Source organism: Ambystoma mexicanum, chromosome 2p (assembly GCF_040938575.1).
Source record: "Ambystoma mexicanum isolate Mex_15411 chromosome 2p, UKY_AmexF1_1, whole genome shotgun sequence".
Lineage (NCBI taxonomy): Eukaryota > Metazoa > Chordata > Amphibia > Caudata > Ambystomatidae > Ambystoma > Ambystoma mexicanum.
This window is the reverse complement of record NC_090923.1, coordinates 1,231,746,121-1,231,763,632: the sequence shown is the minus strand read 5'-3', so window position 1 is coordinate 1,231,763,632 and position 17,512 is coordinate 1,231,746,121. Positions and strand designations below refer to the sequence as shown.

The 17,512-nt window shown below is 44.5% G+C and overlaps 1 long non-coding RNA gene across 2 annotated transcripts in view; it reads left to right on the top strand.

Annotated features, from left to right (window-relative positions):
* LOC138567376 (uncharacterized) overlaps positions 1–17,512 on the top strand; it is a 119,553-nt gene that overhangs the window by 907 nt on the left and 101,134 nt on the right. The window lies entirely within an intron of this gene.

The window sequence follows — 17,512 nt, the reverse complement described above, 5'->3', positions numbered from 1 at the left end:
CACGCGTTGGCGTTTTTGTAGGCATCTTTTTGTTCTAATTACTTTTTTGGAATCACAACTTGTGTAAATACGCTGCCTGGCGTTTTTTACTGGTGCTCTTTGGTTCTAATTATTATTTTTTGGCATTGCAATGTGTACATTTACCCTTTTTATGGGGAACCCATGTCCTTACCATTCCTAACAATCACTAGCTGTGATGTTTATGTTCATAGGAACACATTGTATGATATTTGTTTGATTAAAAAAAACACACACAAAATCTAAAAGTGACTACTCAACAGTCTTTTGCTCTCAATATTTGCTTTGACTCTAATAAGCCGTAACTATTCCTATTGGTTGGGAGCACAGACAGTGTAAGCCCCTCAGACTTTTTGATACCTTATCTAAGAGTTTTTTGAGAAATTACCCCTGTGGTTTACCACTGCTGCCGCATACCTCTTAATACACCTAATAACTCTTTCCTTAGGCAGTATTTTGTGGGTCATGCGCACATCCAATTACAGGATAATGTCTCACACTTACTAATGGTATCCAAAGGCATATTGGATTCCATGAAGTCCTAAAGCTGCTTCACCACCTCCTTTTTGGCAGTTTGCTGTGAAAGGAACGTTAAAAATCAGTCAGATGTTCACCAGCTGCCCTTGATCGCCTGAGTTGTGATTAGGAGGTTCAGATATGTGATAGTAAGAGGGTCTGCTGCTAGCCCAGAAGTCAGTGATACATTAATGGTGTCCTGTAGTTGCGATACTATCATTGGCATTTTTAATTGGGCTTTGCATATTGATGGTGGGTAAGGGCCGGTGTCTGATCCAGTGCATTTGCTTGTCTCTACTTTACTGGTAAATCCAATGTTGTTAATGGAAGGGTTTCCCGTCATTTTGCCAACATGAATTCCGCTAATGCATTTTACTTCGCTGGAATTCCGCTGACAAAATTAATTGAAAAATAGAGGGATGTAAGGGATTAAAAGGGGCAGGGACGGGCTTGGGGTAGGGGGACTAGGATAGGGGAAGAGGGGAATTTGGGGGGAACATAAAAAAAAATGTGTGGAGTTTTTTTTAAATGTAATTCTGTTGAAATAAAATACTTCGGCGGAATTCCTGTCGAATAAACAGCATAGAACCTTATGGGAGTGAAGGCTGTTAGTATGGTTTCAGGATGTCCTTCTAAAGGATAGCTGGTCGCTCCTGCACCTCGCCGCATTCTGACATGGCAATTGCCTTTCTTATTTTGATTATTGTTTTCTAGGAACATTTGGCAATGTCACTGCAAAGTTAATGTGTGATTGGTTGTGACTGAGGACTGGGGAGGTACTCAATGATATAGTAAAGATCTTTTGCGGTGCAAAGAAATTCTCAAATGCTCCTGGAAGTATTTTTGTTTAGATTGGAGGATTTTAATTCTTGTATTGTCTGGCAACTCTCAATAAAATGTCCCCTTTTCCCTAACGATGGTATGGACGCCTGCATCGTTCCACCTTTATCCTCTATTTCATTGCTTCCGCCAATTCTGTAGCCAGGTTGTAGGAGACTCATATTAGTTAATGGGATAAGACTACCCTGTCCACACTTGAGTCTGTCCAGAAATTATAGTTAATGGTTGAAGGATTGTCACAAGGGGTAGACTGCCAATCCTGCCGAGCCAGAAGCCACGTCAATGGCTCTCTAGCAGCAGCCAGGGCACTGACTAAGACAAGCCTATAATGTAACCACGCAAGTCGCTACGTTGGACTCCCCACTATTGAGTTATCCCCATTAAAGATGGCATCCAAGGAATGTCCTCTTTTATGCGTGGGCTCTCTCACCAGATGTGTAAACTAAAGGTCTTTAAGGTTAGTGATAAGTCCTTTGACAGGTCATGGATCAAAGTTCTCCAGATGTTTAGACCGCCTAAAACACTAGAAAGGATCCTTTTCTGTTTAAGCTCCAGCTAATTTTACAGCCGTCCGAGGCGTGAGAGGGCAGCAAAGCCGATATAGCATCTCTGCTTTGCTTTACTCCTCCGACTCAGCAAAGCATTTAGTTTTATGACTACATAACATTTTCATGGCATCGTAAAATGAATGATTCCAATGAAATGCGCCTTGAATTTACACCTGGCGTATAGCAAGCAGATTCCATTGGAATCAATTATAACGCTCTTCCTGCAAAGCGTGTTTGCAGGTGGTGTTTTATATCTCTCAAAGCAGAAAGTAAAAATGAAGAGTAAAGGCAGTGTTGCCTGGATTTACTCTTCAGTTCTTACTCCGCGCTTTGAGGATGTCAGCAATATGCATGCAGGCAACCCCACAGAAGGCAGGTGCCCACACATGGGGTCCCCGGCATGCAATTTGAGATTTTTCCAAAATGACCACCTACGGTTTTTACAATGTAGTGGTAATTTGGGGAGCCAGATCCGTTACGGTGGATGGGAAGGAACTATCAGACCCTGGGTGACGGTTGGTATAGTAGAAGAAAATTGGTGGTTTGATCGACGAAGCTATGGAAAACAGCACCCACTAAGTGCGACAATCTGTGAGAACAAGTTTGCCTTCACTTAGAGTTGAGTTGTGGAGTTCACCACAAACCTGCCTCCTCTTACAGTTTCTCGTTTTACAGTTAGTCTTTGGAGCTGGCAGGCAACAGTTCCGTGTTATCCATGACGTCGTGTTTAAAAGGGCTTCCACCCATAAACAGTGGATGATTTCTGAAATGTCGGCGCTGTGCTTGCCCGCTGAGCTTGTGTTAACTAAGGCACATTCCATAACTGGCCCACTGGACTGCTTCCATCTGACCCCAAACGGCTGTGCAGATGTGGCCCCTTTCGGCCTGATATGTGACAACCTTTCAGCAACATGCCTGCAATCTTTTGCGATAATGTTTCTAGGTTCAATCATTCTTGATGTGATACCTGTCCTAACTTGTGCAGTGGGTTCCAAAGTTTTCATAATTGCAACCCAAAGCAACGTGTTCTAATTGTCATTGGTAGAATTGTTCCCTAAAATGGGGATCATGTCCATTCCCTTGCTCCTGCAGTACCACAGAGTCGCTTGCCTTTGACTCGCGTTTGTTTTCAGTCCCAGTATATTCAATATTTCACAATCCACAAAAACTGCCAGTTGGAAAAACCCAATGCCCGTTTGGAAAACCTCTGCATAAATATCCCCAACATTTAACAATCCCATGAAACTCCCAGTTTGTAAAATTTCAGCATACTCCCAGTTTGACATTGCCAATTTGCTTAATGCCATTATTATTCCCAATTTATCCATCCCTAATATATCCCCAGTATGTGAAACTCTAGATTACATTTGTAGTTTGACAGGCTCAGTACACTCTGTGATGAATCCGATGGAGTCATGACTTCTCTTCCAGGGAAGGTTCTCCCCATATGGCAACGGGACGGCAGCCACTACCTGATCCTGACCCTGGAGGTGGCTATATAAGGGAGGATCACATCGGGGGGAGGCAGCCCTCGGCGGGAGGGTGTCATGAATTCATCGGATGATACATCGTATCCCCCTTTTTCTTTTGCGAATACCACAGCCATTCCCCATGCATTGATAGCTTGTTGTCATATCCCCCCTCTCCCACCTAGGAAAGAATCTGAGAGCACTCTCTATAACTCAGTACATTCATAAAATGTGGATGGGCCCATTAACACCACTAGAAACACTGTGCCGGACCTTAAGTCTAATTTTGTCAAAACCAAACTACCAATACTATAACCCCAAGAATACTGGGGTGATAAAGATGCACCGAGTACTGAAGATTACTGAGAGCCCAAAGCACACGCTACACTCTAGTGTTTGGGAAAGTCAACCCGAAGCTGAGAGAGTTAAACTGGCGAAACAGCTGAGAAGGGGTCAACCTCGCTGGCTGGAGAACGCAACCTCTCGATGGGGAGCAAGAGACAAGAGGGCTGGAACGGGGTCCATGGAGTGAAGAGGCTTTCCAAAAAGGAGAAGGAAAGCAGACTGCAGGCGAACGAACGTATGTGGCGAGGATGCCAGAAGCAGACAGAGAGCTTCTGGGTGTTCGTTGGTGCTACAAGGTATCGTCCACCAAACCAAAGTCCAGAGAAACGTGGAACCAAAAGCAGGGAAGCCACGAAACAGCGATGAGGTAGCAAGAGAGGGCAGAGCACCGCACAACCACCACAGGCTTGCAAGAGAAGAGCCAGCATATGCCAACAAAAGCCAGTGAGTCCAGCCAAGGGACACAGGAGCCCAAGGGCGTGTCGGAAAGCCTGTCAAAGTACAACCACCATAATTAAAGTGAATGAGAAAGAATGAGTAAGGGAAATACTTGTAAAAGGTATATCATATGCAAAAGAATCTATAAAGTTTGTGAATGTATGGATTAAATCTGTGTGAAAAGCCCTGTCAGGATCATGCACCAGTCAAGTTAAGAAAGGTGAAACAAGTATAAAAGACTGACAAGTTTGAGTGTGCGCAGAGCACACATGGGAAAAGACCTGGCCGGAGAGTGTACCAGGCATATAGAGAGACATACAAAATATGCATGAGAAAACCCTGGCAGGAGAGTATACCAGGCGAATGCAAATTGCAAGTGTGTTCTTACCAGAAAGCCCCGGAAGGAAAGTGTACCAGGCAGTGTTAAGTTAAACAGTATATATTGTACAAGCATCCAAGGAGATCCTGAGAAGGATATATCAGGACTGGCAAGAAACTGTGCAAACATATTAAACCCTGGTAGGAGAATGTACCGGGCAAATGAAAAATGCAAGTGTGTTCTTACCAGAAAGCACAAACAGTGCTAACCTACACAGTGTATAATATGCAAGCATCCAAGCAGGTCCTCAAAGGGATATACATCAGGAATGACAAAAGGACTGTGCTCACATATTAAGAGAGAGAGAGAGAGAGAGAGAGAACCTGGCATGACAAAGAACAGCGGACACAACATTGTTTGTACCAGTTGTGTTGTTGGGCAAGAGAAGCCTAAGGAACTGATATCTTTGAACATAAAGCAGAGTGGAGAGAAATCCAGGGGAAGGGAGCCACCCTCTGAAATAAGGAACTCTCACTTTTTGGAACTTTGTTTTGGAGTTACATATTTTTCCTTTTGAACAACTGTACATACCCCAAGGCCAAAGACATTACCCTTTTTCACCTTAGAGTTAATTTATTAGAATGTGAGGGTCAAAATAGAACTTTGGACAGAGGACAGTTTTGCGTTGGACATTCTGACAACGACAGACCCTTAGTTTTGGTGTTAGGTAGGGAAACACCCCTACTGCAGGGATAGAGAGGTATTTCTCCAATTGTTTTTATTTTAATACAAGTCTTTGACCAAAACCATGACTCCCTTGAGTCTGAATTTCATTCCTGACGCCACACAACTCCCAGTTTCGCAATCATACTATCTATGCATGTTGCCATTACCCAGTTTCACAACCAAAGTAGGGCCTCATTATGAGGCTGGCGGTACAACTCGCCTGTAGCCGGTGGGTTGCCACCAACCCCGTAACACTGTTCCCGCCGCCTGACATCCCGGTGCTATTGGGGGCACCAGAACGGTTATTTCCCATTTGCGTGGAATCTCATGGGAATGGGAAACCTGAGGGACCAGCACCGCTAGTAACATGCTGGTGCTTCGGGCCCCTGCCGGCAGGCTTTTCACTGAACTCCCAGCAGGTCAGGCCTACCGGGAGTTCTGTGCCCCTACTGGCAGACTCTTTGTTTGGCGGTCCCGAAAGGGTGCCGGTACGTTGCTACTAACAACTTTATTTTCAGATCACCAAGCTTGTAATGATGCCCTATATGTTCAGCTTGCACAATGCCTGTTGAACCCCAGTTATCACAATCCCAGTACTTTTTCAAATCACAGTCTCTTTCCAGGCTGAAAATCCCTTTAAGAATCCAGTTTGACCAACATATAATATTCCTAGTTTGCAGTATGCCAGTGCATTCCTAATTTCACATTCAAGGTTACCCCTAGTTTGCCAAATTCTGATGTGCTCCGGAAATGTACAATCCAAATGTATTCTCAGTATATTTACCAGTTTAAGGCTAGATTGACAGCCCATGTAATACCCATGTAATAATACCAGTTTTTATATAGTACCAGCTCACCCGAGGGCATCAAAGCGCTGTAATAACAGTTGATATCATTACCCACCACGTGGTACTCAATTTATCTACCTCAGAAAGGATGAAAGGCTGAGAGTTGGCACCACCAGGATTCGAACCTGCATAGCAGGCTTCGCACAGAGGTCATAAACAAGTTCTTCACTCGCTGTGCTATCTAACCAACAAATGTATATTTTGGCTTGCACAAACTCAATGTTTTCTAAGTTTGAGGAAACACTGTATTTGCTCAGTTGGCACAATACCAGTATATTTCTAGTTTTAAATCTGGTTTTCTAAATCTCAGTACACCTTCAATTTCCTGATTTCGTATGGCAATTACTTACCCTGCACTTTAGATGTATTGCTGCAGATATTTTTAGCAGGTAATTCGACTACTATTTTGATTTTAGTTTTTAATCTATCTGAATGAATTTGTAAATTAGGTTCGGGAGTAGATTGCCTCAGACTTACTTGGGCGAGGGACACTGTTGCCCTATAACATTTAAATTGCCACAAGTCACATAGAGATGCCGCTTGTTTGTTAAATCTTTTTCAATGTTGACTGCATTACTGCAGTACATAAACCCCTGGGAAGACCTAATATTATCCATATATGGGGCAGGCAAGCAGTGGCACGCTGAAGGTGCACCAAAGGCAAGCCCGTCCGTGCCCGTCCGCACTGGCACCCTGCCATAACCGCACCAAGAGCAGTTGAGTCAGTTGGTTCAATTACGAGATACAAGGATAATATTTCAGATCTATTAATTCAAATTTCATCTGACTACTGCTTGTCTATCAGCACAAATCTTAAAGTTCAAATGTAGAATGTAGACCATCCATTTGCCCTTACAGAGTAATTTCAATCAGCAAATACATGTTTATTTAAGAGCACCAAGCCACCTACAGCTTGTACGGATTCTAATCTAAAATTCTTAAATTGTATCCTTTTGAGTTGTTACCGTAGATTTCTTCGAATACCATTTCACCTAAGGAGACTTCACTGAATCCATTTCACCGAAAATGGTAGGGGACATGAATAGGTGGTGTGTCGAGTAAGGGTATACGTTAGGGTAGGAAGCGGTGAGGGGGTCTGCAGGGGTCTCCTCCCGCAATAAAAAAAAGTAGAAAAAGTCGATTTCGTTTTTCAGTGATATGGTGAAATCTCCATAAGGTGAAATATTTTCTAAAAAATAACATACATCCTTTTGAAAGAGGTAAAAAAAGTTACTTTTTCATATACAATTTAATAACAGAAAATGGTCTTGATAAACTGTTTCTCACTGAGACGTGGCTGTCTGGTACTAATCGATTTGTGGTCACTGACATACTGCCCCCTAATTGTAGTGTTCTTATCCAATCCTGATCAGATCAATGGGATGAAGGGGTGTCAATTACCCCTAGTCAGAAATTACCCCTAACGGAAATCAACAATTTTCCCCATAACAGGCACAGCAAAACTGTCTGCAAAAGTCAGTCAGTATATTAATGTTCCTCTTAACATACTACTGGTTTACACAAACGTTCTGCACCTGTGTGCATCACTTATGGATCTGGGCTTTGCATTTTTGGTGGCATTCTGCATTTATGCTTTGCGCCTGATCATACACTAGAACAGATATTCACTCCATTTGTTGGTTTAAGGATTTTGGGACCATTTGCATTGATTTGGGCCGATAATGTAGGGATTTCATTTTCTAACCTTGTAGTGCCGGCAACATTCTTTTGTTGTCATTGGACGCACTATTGAGACTCGTTCCTGGAGAATGGTCCAGAGAGTCTATAAAGTTGAGATTACTTCCTGGATACATAACACGGCCAATAAACAATGAGGCATCAAAAAGCATTCAACGCTCCTTCACAGGTCGCTTACAATTCTAGATGGGATAACGTTTATTTAGCTATTTGTACAGAGGAATGGTTTTACTGAGCAGAGGTGGTTCCTACAAGAGATGAATACTTTCATTTGGGCAACCTGGAATCTAGAGGGAAATGTTGCCCATTGCACAATCATACAATGGAACTTATTATGATGTACCTGGCACCCTGTAGCTACTGTGCTCTACATGTTACTCTTGTTTTAGTCATCACACTACAGGATCCAGCAATCTCAGGTGGTGACAGCAGGGGAGGAAACCCCTTTGAACCGCTTCCTGCCTCTGTGTATTAAGGACCTTACTGCACACTGAAGTAGTGATTATTCTGGTGTACCTGGCACCCTGTCGCTACTGTGCTCGATATGCTCTACTTGTTTTAGTCACTGCCCTTCAGGATCCAGCAATCTCAGGTGGTGACAGCAGGGGACGAAACCCCTTTGAACCGCTTCCTGCCTCGGCATATTAAGGACCTTACTGCACGCTGAAGCAGTGCTAATTCTGATGTACCTGGCACCCTGTCGCTACATAGTTTAGTTTATTATTTATAAAGCGCCGCCTGGCCCTGGGGCATCCAGGCGCTTGGCATGGTTACAAAGTAGTCAAAATATTGCAAGCATGGTAAACGTAGGTAAGCATTATAGGTAGTATAGACATTATAAAACAGTTACTGATAATATACACATAATAATGTGTTTACAAGGTTTGAAATTGTGCAGATTATACAGGCAGTATGTACATTTGTGTGGTAATAAGGTGGCGTTTTAGGCTTCTTTGGCCAGTAGCCAAGTTTTGGCACTGTCTGAATCGGTGAACGGATGGTTCAGATCTGAGATCGGCTGGTAGTGAGTTCCAGAGTTTAGCGGCAAGCACAGGGAAGCTTGTGCCGCCTGCTTTTTGGAGCTTAAATCTGGGGATGTTTAAGCAATGTGTTTGGGCTGATCTCGTTGGGCGAGATGGGGTGTGGTGCATGAAGTTGTCCGAGAGGTATCTAGGTGCTTGGTTGGATAAGCATTTGTGTGTGAGAGAGAGTATTTTATATTCGATTCTCTGAGGTATAGATAGCCATTGACAGGAGCGTCTGGTGTCAGAGATGTGCTCGTGTTTGGGTATGTTCATAGCTGCTCTTAGTGCGTTATTTTGGATAACTTGAAGCTTGTTGATGTTCTTTTGGCTAGTACCCAGGTAGAGAGCATTGCAATAGTCGACTTTGGAGAGTACTAGTGCTCTGGCTAAGGTGGTGCAGTTGGAGGTCGAGAGGTAAGGTCTACTAGCATTGATGAGCTTACATGTGTAAGCGGTGGCAGATGAGATGGCGTTGATTTGTCTTGTCAGTGTAAGGGAGGAGTCAAGGTAAATCCCAAGAGTTTTGATGCTGTTGGAGACAGAAATGTTGTTGCCGTCAATGGTGAATGTTTGGTAAAGTTTGTTGAGTTTATGGAGTCTGGATTGGGAGCCAAGGAGAAGAAGCTCGGTCTTGTCGTCGTTGAGGCAGAGGCCGTGTTTGGCCATCCATTCTTGGATGATGGAGTAAATGTTGTTGAGTACTGTGTTGTCGGTGGAGTAATCACCTGTTAGTGGGATGAGTATTTGAGTGTCATCTGCGTAATTCATGTAGATGACACCCAAATGGTCCAGTTTGTCGAAGAGGGGTTTTATAAACACATTGTATAGTGTGGGGGAAACAAAGGAGCCCTGGGGGACGCCACATGTAACGGGGGCTCGTTCGGTAGAGGCTGTGGGAGCAAAGACCCTCATGGATCTGTTATTCTGGAAGGACTGAATTCAGGCATTGGCCTTGTCGGAGAATTTGGCTGCTGAGGCTAGATGTTTGCAGAGAATATCATGATTTACCAAGTCAAAGGCGGCCGACAAGTCGAGGAGGAGCAGAAGGGCTAGTTTGCCGTTGTCTTTGAGGTTGTCCATTTGTGTCTTGAGATCGATCAAGGCGGTCTCTGTGCCGTGTTTGGGGCGGAAGCCCGATTGTCTTAGTCCTAGCAAGTTATTTTTCTCTAGGTGGTTCTGGATCTGCAGGTAGGCAGCTCTGTCAAGGATTTTTAGGAGGAAGGGCACATTAGTAATAGGTCTGTAATTCGTGGGGACACTGGGGTCTAGCGTGGGTTTCTTGAGTAGAGGCAAAACCCAGGAATCCTTTAGCTTGTTAGGTAGTATGCTGGATGTGAAGGATGAGTTTATAAGAGATGTGATGAAAGGGGCAAGATGTTTGGCTGCGTCTTTGATAACTGGAGCAGGGCAGATGTCACCTTGGCATTTGGAGGGTTTCAGAGAGTTAATTATGTCTTCGACCTCTTTAGTAGTGATGGTGGAGAATTCAAATAGGTTATCATCCATTCGTGAGGTGTGCGTGGGAGGGATGGGATTGTCTACGAAGGTGAGACTTTCTTTCTTTGACTCAATTTTGGCTTGTAGCATAGTGATTTTGCCAAGGAGTGCTTCTTGTATGTTGGTACACCAAGAGATGTCTTTGGTACATGTGTCTGGGATGGGAGATGGGGACTCGATATTGATATTGAGCTACTGTGCTCAATATTCTCTACTTGTTTTAGTCACTGTCCTTCAGGATCCTGCAATCTCAGGTTGTGACTGCGGTGGAGGAAACCCCTTTAAACTGCTTCCTGCCTCGGCGTATTAAAGACCTTACTGCACGCTGAGGCAGTGCTTATTCTGGTGTACCTGGCACCCTGTCGCTACTGTGCTCGATATGCTCTACTTGTTTTAGTCACCGCCCTTCAGGATCCAGCAATCTCAGGTGGTGACCGCGTGGGAGGAAACCCATTTGAACCGCTTCCTGCCTATTAAGGACCTTGCTGCATGCTGAAGCAGTACTTTCAGCGGCGAATCAGCAACGTGCGCGGCACCGCCATCAGGCGTGAGGGTGATGGAGGAACTGTGCCCTCTGATGTGGACATTGCAGGTGAAGCTGAGAACGTGACCCTCGATACGATCTTGCCAGTGAGGGAGTGTGGGGTAAGTGAAATGCCCGTGCAAGCAGTGCAAACATGCTCTTATTCACTCAGAAACACGCGCACATGCCTACCTACAGTAATTAAAGCACCTGTGGATGCAGCTAAAAACTCTATTATCGGCCAGTCTTCTAAAATTACGAACTTTCTTCGGGCTCGTGATACATGCATATGTGGTGGACTCTGAGCTGCTTGTAATCAAAGTAATTGATGATCATACTGAAGGCTCACTGTGTCCTGCGACTTCCACCTTGGCAGATTCTACCTCTGTGGAATTCAGCGAGGTGCACATCACTGTTCCGGATGTTCCATAACCAAGGTACTCAAGAGGGTACTGTTAGTCCGCGTAATGGTGACAAAGCATCGCTTGTGGTCCTGACTGACATCCACTTGGCCCCTGGCTGCCACCACTCATGAAACATAATTTATTTCCACTCCAGCGATATGTGTATCTGCGGCAGATCAAGCTGAAGGTGGGTTTGGAGGAATCTCAGCATCTCTCCTCATCAATGATTCGGCAGGATAGCAACAGGTCATACACTCAGTATTTAGCCTGTGAGCAAATGCTCACGCTGCTGATTAAAACATTTGACGCTATTGGGCTGGAGCTGGAGAGTCAACGTGTGTTACTTCAGCAAGCCCTGCCCAAACCTGCCTCCATTAACAGGAATACAAACGTGGCCCGTGATATTGGTTTGGCCATGTGTGTTATGGATGCTAACATTGCTCCTGATTCTGTCGCTGCTGGTGGGACCGGCGTGATACCAGTGTTGACAAACTCCGAAGGATACTCAGGTTACATAAAAACTCCATCCTTAAGGGGAAGACGCATTTTCTATCTATGAAACTGCATAATACATCTAAATCATTTAAGGAGCTCTTTCCAAGGCTTGTCCACTATTAAATGGCAGATAAATTATCCTGATTATGTTTCTAAAAAAGTTCAGGAAACTCAGGTAAGTCTTGCCATTAACCAAGAAGATGAACCCAGATTGTTACTCCTGGGGGCCAGTGTTACCCTTCTGTTGATTTGCTCGAAGATGTTCGCACTCTGACGTTAGAGGGCATAAATAACATACGCACTTCTGATATGTCCGCAAGCACCACCTGACATCCTGCCGCCTAACTTTGCCAGACAGATTCTTCCTCTATGCATCTCTGAGATGGAAAACCTAGATAATCTCATTGTGAACTGGCCTGATCCCAGACTAGTGGAAGATTATTATGGGGGTGGAGGGTGAGAGAGTGGGGGGGTTTGTGTGTGTGTGTGTGTGTGTGTGTGTGTGTGTGTGTGTGTGTGTGTGTGTGTGTGTGTGTGTGTGTGTGTGTGTGTGTGTGTGTGTGTGTGTGTGTGTGTGTGTGTGTGCGCACACACTCGCGCACTCCATTCAAAACGCCTTCTTGGAGTCAAATAATCCAAGCAACTTTCAGCTGATCCCACAGATAGTCTTTCTTAGCAAGCAGCTGGATGGGGCTGCAATGAACACATTGAGTGTTTGTGCTGAGGAGAGCAACTTCTTGGATCATTAACAACTGGCATTTAGGCACAGCTGTAATACATGGTCATGATTACGATGCTGGGTCAGCTAAAAGAGGAAGTTGAGGAAAGGTGGGTCTGGGGCATTGATACTATGGTTCAACGCACCCTATCAGATCATTTCAAATCCTGCAAGTGGTTCCATGTCTTAATATTGAGGCAAAAATAGCTGTTTACCCATAAAATTGTGGCAAAACCAAATTGCGGCAAAAAGTCTGGTCTAATGGATGCGGGAGACACGCCCAAAACCCCCATACCCATTATACCATTTAAGGGGAGCGGGTGACAACCCCACAATCTCCGGTCCCTTTAAATGGTATAATGGGTACACCTTTACCGGGTCAAACCACTGCATTTTTGCCGTGATTTTTTTTTTTTTTTTTACAGACAACGTTTTTGCTGCAACTTTAATACTGCACACCCTGCAAGGTAAGTGGCACTGTAGATACATTGCTGTATCATTTTTATAAGGCCGATCACAGCCTATACATTGTTCCATTTAGATCCCCTGCACTGGTTGACATTTATATTGGCGCCCCTACACAATTCATTAGACAGGTAGGATTTCAATGTTTACATTAGGTGGTCAATACCACCTGGCGGTGGAAAGAAATGTTTCTGGTCACAATGAGGGAAGGCTTCATAGTTAATAAACAATTGAATGGAAGTGAACACCTAAAGATCCAAGCCATTATAACTGATGTGTGGACTGTCAATGCAGCCATACATCCTTTGCATTCGCTATTTTAGCATCCATCCATTAGTATCTGTCCAGGCACCGCACCTGTTGTGTGGAACTTTGATGACCTTACAGATTCAAATCTTACACTCCAGCCTCATGTGTCTCAGGTCAGAAGATCATGTTTCTTTCAGCTGAGGAAGCTAAGCCACCTGTTGCCTTTTCTATCCATTCTCTCATAAGATCATGGCAGTCACGTTTGTGTTTCCTCACACCTTGAGTTAGGAAAACGTATATATCTAAGCCGAGAAACTTGGCTTCTGTTTAAGAAGATGGTTGAGTTGAATGGAATGTGTTTGGGCCATAATCGGAGTAAAGCCAACAATCCTTACAGATCATTTTTCTCACCATTGACCACTCCTGAGATGAGGAGAGGAGGCGGTCTGTACTTTTTATGCCTGGCTGCAAAGAAGTAGTCTGAGCCGCCCAACCTGAGGAAGGAAACGCCCTTCCCTTTTGTAAAAAGCTGTCGACTTGGCTCTTCAAGGAGTAGCAATGCTGTCAACTAGCATAGGACACTCCTGCCTGCTCAAACCACGACGCCTTTCAGGTGAGCAAGTGCGCTGCTCAAAAACAAAGTTACTCCAGTACGCTCCCACTTGGCAAAATGCCACTAAGCACAATCTGGAATAAAACCAGTTTCAAGTCACAGAACGTTTCCAGTTTTCACTATTCCCCTATATTCCAACACGCACAATCCCAGTGACTCACATTGTGTTCAGTATCCCACTGTATACAAATTCAATACACTTTCAATGTGCAATTATGCCATACCAGTGTGCTCATCATTTACTGAATTCCATTGTACTTTTATTTCACCCTTTCACGTTTCAAGTATACCCCTAGTCTGCAAAATCTTATCTGCACAATTCCAGTGTAAAGGGGAGTTTACACTGTACACCCAGTTTTACAATTTCAATAGCAGCCCTGATTTCAGCTTCCACTGACACAGCCCTCTCCAAGCTCCACTCTTCTATATCGGATACTCTTGATATCTTTGCCCCTGTCATGAGAATCCGCCTGAAGCCCAAAGCCAAGTGTAACTCCTGGTATGACTCAGACCTTGTCACCCTAAAATGCAAGTGCAGGGTGGCCGAGAGGAAATGGCGTGCTTCATGTTCATCCTCTGACAAACTGTCCTGCCGCCTGCTGCAATGGCAATACCGGCTCTCCGTCCTCACCAAGAAGAGGGCTCATATCCATGCCCGCATCTCTGCGGAATCTAACAACTCAGCTGAACTCTTTAAAATCTGCAAGGAACTGGCCAATCCTGCCGCAGTCTCTACCTCTCCTGTTCCTTCCCAGGCCCTCTGCACAGCACTGGCTTCTCACTTCATGAAAAAAAATCAGGCCATCCTGTCCTCACTCTCCTATCGCCTCCCTCCCTCTATTCCGTGCTCTTCCTCTGGTCCTTCTGCAGCCACCCCCCTCCCTCCTTCTCTGCTTTTCCCCTTTTCTCTGCAGACACGGTTTCTAGACAAGTCCGATCTATAAAAGTCTTGTCGAAACAGGTTCACCCCTGTTCCTCAAACTATCAAGGACCACATCGGCTCCCTGGCTCCTGCCCTGGCTGATTTCTGCAATCACTCCTTCGCCACTGGAGTCTTCCCATCCCCCCTGAAGCACTCCCTTGTGCACCCTCTTCTTAAGAAACCCTCTGCTGACCCCACTTGCCCAGCTAACTATCACCCAATCTCTATCACTCCCCTCCTGGGCAAACTCCTGGATGAACTGGCCATCTCCCAGCTGAATCTCTATACTGAATCTGTTGGTAGTCTTCATGACCATCAGTCTGGCTTCAGAGCTGCCAGAAGCACGGAAACTGCTCTCCTGAACATCCATGAAGACCTGCTCTCCAACCTTGACTCTAACACCCTGTGCGTCCTCCTCTTGTTTGATCTCTCTTCTGCCTTTCTCTGTAACGTTCAGGAGTGTGTGTCTATAAACGGATGACATTGTAGAACTAACTCTTAGCATGTGTGAGATGTGTATCATAATCTTCGAAGACCCTCATTATCGGTCGAGGAGTAATGTTAGACATGTAAGACAGGCTGTCCTTTTAATGACATTTTAGCACACGTTCACATCATAATACTTGCCAGATTAGACGCTTCTTTCAATTACCTCGGGGAGATTGAAGGCCGAGCCCTCACTACAGGACTAACACCAATCGTTCTGATATGTCACATGCTCTTTGGCAGGCCAGCAGGGTAACCACGAAGACATCCAAAACATCTGGAAGGCACTCTTCAGAGGAGGGACATTCCAAACACCAAAGAGGTGAGCAGAATAAAAAGTGCATGCTTTTAAATCCAAATGATAGCGTAGATTTAGGGCACTGGCTGGTAATTACACTATTACAGTTGCCAATCTCTATTTCCTCTGGGCACCGCAAACCAGTTTTATGACTGCCTGTTTAAAAACCACGTGTCCACTCCACCTCCACTGCTTTTATACCTCTGCAGCTTCGATCGTATCCCGCCTCTCAGGGTACTTCTGCCTTTTATGCATATTTGAATCCTTCCATCTCTCCCATGAAGTGTCTCGAGCCGACCTTGCACCGTTATAAATAACCAATTACCATTACAATCTCTGAGCCCTGCTCTGGACTATTTCTGGGCTGCTTTCAGCTTTCTGTAGTTGTAGGATCTGGAACTGGAGACAGTAATTTATCTACTCTGGGTAAAGCTCTGCTCTTTACTTTCAGTGACCCAGTTTCTCTTTACTGATGGATGGCCATACCAACAACTTAACGCTTCCTGATGCCTTGTCATACTCTATAGAAAACTTGAGATTATTGGGAAAAGGAACTCCTGCTGCTCTGCTCCTCACAGTTCCTGGTAGCATGGGATTACAAAACGATCCCAAATTATAAATAGTACAATGTCTGTTATCTCAGGGCATCTCATGCTTAAAACTGTCTTACTGGCTTGCATACAACATGACAGATGCAAAGTATTGGAATGGTGCAATAACCACTGTTGGCTCAGTGTGCCTCATGCTAGATTCATTAATGGATCTTTTATTAAACGCTTATCACTGGAGGCCAGTCTCTAAGTGTGGGACCGAGCTTCAAACCTGGGTTGCTCTTGTTCCAAGACAAACGTGTTGCCCCTAAGCTATCTTGCTGGCACATACATAATGGGTGTCGATCATTTGAGTTTAGCCACCCATTGTTACTGTTTATGGTGATCCATTCTTGTATGAATTGTGTATCATGTTACAGTTATATTGTAAACATATTGTTCTTAGTGTACTGAGAAACAATGCTATGTGATGTCACTTCCTGTTTTGCCAAGGGGTGAAAGGTCTTATGCCATCACTTCCTGTGATGTCACTTGGAGGCGGGGTCAAATTACGTTACTTCATGTGATGTCATCAGAGGTGAATTGTCGTTTGATGTCACTTCCGCTACCCCTGGAATTTTGGTGAAATGACGTCCCTGCTTCCAACCAAAGTGTTCTGCAAGCATGCCCTGCATAACTTGCAATAAGGCCTTCACATTCACGATAGCGAAGTTGCTGACCCCTTTAAGTATCACAGTGATGTCAAGGCTGCCCCACCTCGTGGCTTACTCTTTACCTAACTGCAGTAGTTCTTCCCATAGATGTCCCTCTCTCTCAAACCAAAGAATCCTTATATTTTCCAATGCCCAGATTTTTCATTTTCCATCTTTGGCTGTTCTGGCAGCTCTTACAATGAAGCCATGGCCGATGACCTGTACAATTTTACGTTCTGGGGAGTAAAAGAAAACAGTTCAATCAACAGTCTATGCATCACAATTGTGTTATAAAAGCAAGCAAAGTGGTCGCATTTGCTGGCAACCCGGTATCACACCCTTTTACCACAGCTGGTAAAGTTGTTTTCTTTTAATGCAACCCTACTAACTGGGTAATGGCATTGGCATGCAGTGTTTCCGCCTCTACCCAGTGAAATACCTCAGTACGGCATCAGTACATGTAGCCTAAATATTAAAACATTTTTTTCTTTCCTCTCACTTCACCTCTCATCTTCTTTTCCATTTCCGAATGGTGAACGCCCCTTTCAACAGCTGCATCCTTAACAGTTGCCCTATTCAGGATGCTGGATTGTCACCATGCCCTCAGCCCCAAACACAGAGCTTCTAGACAGCCTGTTCATAATTGTAGGAAGCTTGTTTCCTGCCGTGTTCACACCCGAGATCCAGCATGTGCACATGTCGTATGTTCAGGTTAAAACTCTTGGCCCGCCAGCACCTTATTCTGTCATCATAAAATTCCTATAGCACAACAAAAGGTGATGACTGGAAGGTTTCGAATTAATCTCAAC